Below are 6,917 nucleotides of genomic sequence, written 5' to 3' on the forward strand. Positions count from 1 at the left end.
AATTGCACTTTTGTTGTTGTTGTTGTTGTTGTAGTTGTTACTGTGTCTGTACTTCCAATTTCATATTATAATATATAAGTTTGTGAAAACAATTAAGCTTTCATAGCGTTGAGCACATTTCCATGTTCGCTGCAAATCTATTTTAATATGCATATTTATGTAGATTTTCGTATGTTAATATTTTTATCCAACGACAAGCTACACACAAGTTTTAATATTTTATTCCTAAGGTTTGGCAGTTCATTTGTCAAGGCTAGTATTCATACACATAGAATTTAAGATACCATAGAACGGGTTATGAAAACATAAAACTTTAAAGACATGTTTAAATAAACCCCCCGGCACCGGAAGGACGTGTGCTAATAGAAATTTGCCGATTTATTTCAAATCGGCGCAGCAATATTAATAAGGTGTAATATAAGAAGGTAAAAACATTCTGCAAATGTGGCAAGTCGCCCAGGAACAACCACTAACTAGGGCTGTCACGATACGCCGTGAGCGTACCGCGGTATATCGTGGTACGGCAACACTGTATCGCGGTACGTACCGCGATATTTTACAGAATATGTATCTGTGAAGAAAATAGCAGAATTACAAGTTTTACAAACTTTATTAAACTCAATAATCAGAAAACACTGGTATCATAGTATGACTAGAAACTGTAAAAGAAACTGTAATAAACTTGATAGAAGTAGTCATTGTTATTGTTCGCGTCTTTTTCTAAAATGTCCGCCATGTTGTTTACAATAGCTGTGACTACAATCTGTGTAAATTGAACGCTTCAAGGACATGTTCAAAATGCGGAGTCAGCGGGCCCAGTATTGAAAATCCGTAGCGTTCTGACTCTTCCTCGACTTTCAGAATCTTAAGATAACATGATTCGGTAGTGCCATGCTTTGAACGATCGATATACTAAAGAAAGAAAATAAGAAATAAAATAAACATCTTTTGGATAATTATGAACTTATTTGCAAAGGAAATCTGTCCCTAATTCCAAAAAAGGTACGGACCCATACATCGCCTTATTTTAAACGTGAAAGTTAAACATCTACAAGTGGAAGCGCTTGCTTGACCTGGATATTAACGGATTATTTATTTAGCCCTTTTGAACCGCTTCTACATTTTTCAATATGATATCTATATCAAAATAATTATGTAATGTATTTATATCTGTGCTAATATAATAATATTAAAAAAACCGGTGCGGCAAGGCCGTACCGCGGTGCGATTTTTTTCACGACATGCACCGCGATATACCGGTATACCGGTGAATCGTGACAGCCCTACCACTAACCGTGTAATATGTGCCTGAAACATGGAAAAAAAAATCCGGAAACCTGTAACATTTTGGCAGCCTCAGCGGCTATTGTCTTTGAACCACCGGATGTTAGGGCTCGTCCTGCAGAAGTTTTGATTAAATCTAGTCACATAAAACAAAAATTATTAATTAGTTCCCGAATTGAAGATTGAAAGTTCATGGCGAATGCATTGTATTCACAGCTTAGAGGTTGACATTCTCTCACAACTGGTTGATTGCGGTTGATTCCGTTTACTCTTGCCAATCGACTTAAGGACATTCTATACATAAATGGTGACGTCACTACGTTATTGTCAGTAAGACCGGTGTGACACAATGACTTAAGGAAGCAGCCTTGACGGGACCCTGTTTTCCGGATCTGTGCGCATTTTACTGAAACTATATATATGTAGTATATATACAAACACTGGCCAGTATCCAAGTTCATTAATTTTGTGGAGGGTTGGAGGGTTTTATTTTAACAGTGATTAAAGCAATGCGACTTACACCTCGTCGTGTTCCAAAGCTAAAGTATGATTTTCAGCAAACATTCAGTATTTATAGTACACAGAGCGTAGTGAAAGTCAAAGACGAAAGTAAAGGCAAGAAAAAGGTTATATCTGACTATTTAAATCCGCTTGCGTTGGATACGGTAGTTTGTTCTCGAACTACCAAACATTATTGTCAGATCACACACATTTTAAATCCTGTCGCAGTCATTTTTTGCGTTGCATTGTGGTCAAGTTTAAAGGGATCTTTCCCCGTTAAGTTAAAGGGGCCGTCCAACAGATTTTGGCATGTAATGAAGAATGTCATTAAATGCGTTATATTGATAAATTTAAATATTTGACCTTAAAATATCCAGTAAAAAAAAACAAGAATACAATTTTTAAAAAAGGAAAAAAGTAACCCTCAACAGGGCTTGAACCACTGACCCCTGGAGTCCTGGAGTAAAAAGTCTGCCGCATAGACCACTCGACCATCCATGCTCATGTTTAGAGCGGATGTATTTTTACCTATATAAGCAATCCTCGTAGTTTCCCAAAATATAACTACAACAACAGAACTTTCCTAATTATTCAATCGTTTCGCGTCGCACGACGCTTTATCATTTTCAGGTTTTCAAATCGTCAAAATATGCATACAATGGATATTTAAGAGCATGGTAAATGGTCAGTATTACTATTTCCTCAAAAATATAACAACAAAAACGAAAATTTGCGAATCTGAAAAAAACTTTTTTTAATTTTGTCAATTTACCAAAACGTTGGACGGCCCCTTTAAACTGACAAAATTGAGAAAAAAAATGTTTGAGAATTGAGAACCGTAAATTTTCGCTGTAGTTGTGATATTTGAGGGAAAACCGTAATACTGAACATTTTCCATGCTTGAAAATATCCATAATATGCATCTTTTGACGATTTAAAAACCTGAAAATTATAAAGCGTTGCAACGCGAAACGATTGAATGATTTGAAGAATTCTGTTGTTGTCGTGATGTGTCACTACGAGGATCGCTTATATAAAGTATAAAATACGTCACTTATTTTACGAGCATGGGTGGCCGAGTTGTCTAAGCAATAGACTTGAACTCCAGAGGTTAGTGGTTCGATCCCAGTTGAAGGTGACTTTTTTTCTCTTGTTTTTACGGAAGCATTTTAGATCCAATGTTACATTTATCAATATAAAACTATAAAACATTTAATGGCAAACTTCAATACATGCCTCGACAAAGCATGAAACAGGTTATTTTATATACAGTGGAACCCTTCTTAACCGGACACCTCCGGGACCGAGAGGAAATTCGAGAGGAAATTCCGGTTTGAGAGGATTGCGGTCTTGAGGGGAAATTGATTTTCTTAGTTCCAGAAGGTAAATTAGATATCTTAATGTGGAAAAAAACACACTCTTTCGGCAATTTTTAATAGTTTATTTATATATAACATTCATTTATATCGTATGTTGAAATATCTGTATTGCTCTCGTTGAAAGTGATGTATCCATAGCTTGTTGAACATAAATCTCTGTTCGACATTCACTTTTTGCGGTGTATTTTTACATGATTTCTTTTTTTAGCGTTCATGGCCATTTTATGGTCGATTGACGTCACGATGGCCAACTTTTGGACCGCTGACCATTTAATGTGGGGCAAGCGACTAAGAATCTAGGTCAAGTCATGTAAAATTGGTCAGTGCCCAACCTTTTGGTCACTCGAGTATAAAGGGTTACGGATATTGTGTTACAGAAAATATTAGTCATACCATTACATGAATACAATTAACATCAATTTCTAAATAATCAGAAACTTCTACGCAATATAAAAGATACTAAGTACATATGGTTAGTAACTTAGTATAACAATACAGTAGACTGTAGACATAACAAATTAAGATATCTTCGTCATTATTATATTTAAGATTTTATAATTCCTTAAAACTGATACTTTTGTGGTGAGTGAAGAATTAAAGTTTGTCATTAAATGATTTATATTGATAATTGCAAAAATGATTGTAAAAATGAGATCTATAAACCTCCATTAAAAAGCAAGAATACACTTAAAGAAAGAAAAAAATAACCCTCAACTGGGCTCGAAGCACTGACTCCTGGAGTAAAAGTCTAACGTTTGACCACTCGGCCATCCGTGCTCATACAATGAGTGATGGAGTTTATATTATATATAAGCAATCGTCGAAGTATCACAAAATCTAACGACAGAAAGAGAACTATCAAAATTATTAAATCGTTTCGCGTTGCATCGCTCTATAATTTTCAGGTTTTAAAATCGTCAATAGATGCATTTAATGGATATTTAAAAGCATTGTTAATGTTTAATGTTACTGTTTCCTCACAAAAAACCATAGCTACAACGAAAATTTGCGAATCTGAACACTTTTTTACAAATTGTCAATTTACTTTAACATGAAAATGCTCCTTTAATCCCGGATTTCCAAGAGCGATGATAATTTTAATATTACTCACAATATAATTTCCCAACATCTTGGAAAGACTTGTATTCATTCTAAAGTCGTGCATTGTTAAACTTGTTATCAAATTTTTTGACGTTATATTAATTGATAGTTGAACCTACATATAGAAATCAGTTTAAAGGGATCTTTTCACGGTTTGGTAAATTGACAAAATTGAAAAAGTTGTTTCAGATTCGCACATTTTCGTTTTAGTTATGATATTTGTGAGGAAACAGTATTACTGAACATTTACCATAGTCCAATATAGCCATTATATGTATCTTTTGACGATTTGAAAACCTAAAAATTATAAAGCGTTGCAACGCGAAACGATTGAATAATTTGGAGAGTTCTGTTGTTGTCGTTTAAATTTTCGAAACTACGAAGATTGCGTATATATCGTATAAAATACATACATATGTGTATACCCGGCGGAATAGCCGAGAGGGCTTATGCGTTTTTACTTCAGACTAACTCCAGGACTCCGGGGGTCACTGGTTCGAGTCATGGTACCGGCTACTTTTTTCCTTTTTAAATTTTATTCTTGATTTTTTACTAAAGCTTTTAAGATCCAATGTTTACATTTATCAATATAAAGCATTTAATGACAAACTTCAAAATATGCCAAAATCTGTGAAAAGGCTCCTTTAAGATGCCCATTCAAAATGTTTGACCTATTACAGCATTAGCAAACACTGCTCGACTATTGGTTATTAAAAATGTTTATGTCTGTTGTATTAACCTGAATCCACTGTGACTCATCCATTCGATTTCCAAATTATTATATCAAGTCTGGTTTAGGAATTACTGTCTTAATTCACGTTCCATAGATTCATCTATTTTTAAGTTAACTTTATATAACACGATATTGCCTGTGTTGTTTATCTCGCGCATTTAAAATGTTCATTTTAATTTTGGTATATTTTAACACTATGACTTTTGCATATTTCAAAGCAGTAGGAACAAGTGAACTAAAGCTAAAAGTTTACCGTAAAAACTCTAAATTTAACTTTTCGGACACTCTTAATTGTCGAATTCCTCTTTGCGAGCAAAGATAATAAATGTGTCTCTAAAGCAGGGGCGTTTTACTCCTTTAAACATATGAATTGTAATGAAAATGTTTATGTTAACAACCTGTGTACAACCTGTATAGAAAATGTATACTGAAATTAGTCAGCAATCATGTGATCGGATGTGCATATTTCCATCACAGCGTAGAGGGATCAAGCAAGTACAGTTCACCGAGTCCATTTTTTCCGTGCACTTTGAGATTTATATTATCTTTGTACTCGTCAAATAAAATAAATACAATGTGCTAAAGGGGTATTTGTATAATCATACATGTACATGCATGTGCTTCTGTATTGCTCTTAACAAAGGTTCTTTTTATATAATTAATTGTAACGGTATGAAAAATGGCCAGCTATTTAATGCATTCTCACTTTCTGGTCACTGGGATTATCTGGACTTGTGGACCACACAGGCTAATCGTGAACGATACTTTATACACGTGAATTTAGCCCTATTTTCATAGAACGCTGCTCATATAATGTTATTTCATTGAGGTAATTACAATTGTTTCGTTTATAATGTTATTTTGTTTTAGAAATCTGATCTTTAACGACATAAAATAAGATCTCTATTGTAGCTGCACGCCTAGTTTTATTCAAAAACACAAAAAAATAAAAAAAATAATGCTCAACAATCTTTTTTCATTTAAACAGATGCGGTACAACATATTGAACAAAAATCAGGGACTGAAACTTGAACATGTATTCAGTCGTTTATTAGCATCGTTTCGTTTATTGGCAAAAACGGCAAAAGCATTGCCTTGGGCCATTTACAAAAAATATAAAGATTATGGCCAAGACACACAGACAAATATCATATATATACACACAGTCATACATACATAAATACATAAACCCACATATTATATGACTATTTTAAACATCAAAATATATACATCAAATAGGTATATTCAGAGTTCACACAGCAAGCAATGCATCACGTAAAATCGAAGCATTATAACAATATTTAGCAACGCTTCTGATTTTTCGTTTAGATCTAGATGACATGAAATTAATAAACATATTCATAGACGACCAGGAAGTATTTACTAGGTATTTTTTCCTAATGTTAGTAAAAGCTGTACAACATAGCAAGAAATGGTATTCGGATTCAATAGTGTTTAGTAAACATAATCTACACACTCTATTATTGCGATCTACATTTCTGTATCTTCCCGTTTCGATTTCAAGATTATGAGAGCTCAGACGAAGTCTTGTAAGTGATATTCTTGATTTTTCGTGTGATACATAGTCTTAATAGTCCTCATATTCAAAAGTTGTTTTAAATTTACAGTAGTAAGATAACTTAGGCATATTTGAAATGGATTCTAACCATGTTTGTTGAAACTGGTCACGGATCCGTTGTCTCACTGAGGCAAAATTAATGCTGATATTAGAATTTTCAAAAAGATCACCATTCCCCAGATAATCAAAGTAGGATTTGCATGCTTTAAACCAGCAAAAGGTATTAATATTTCTTTGATTTGTGAACACTCTACACATAATGGAATCTGTCTTATTCATTATTTTTATATAAAATTTAAGAGCTCTTTCTTTACACAACACTGCTAATGGATATTTGCCA

The sequence above is a fragment of the Dreissena polymorpha genome, chromosome 9, assembly GCF_020536995.1.
Source record: "Dreissena polymorpha isolate Duluth1 chromosome 9, UMN_Dpol_1.0, whole genome shotgun sequence".
Lineage (NCBI taxonomy): Eukaryota > Metazoa > Mollusca > Bivalvia > Myida > Dreissenidae > Dreissena > Dreissena polymorpha.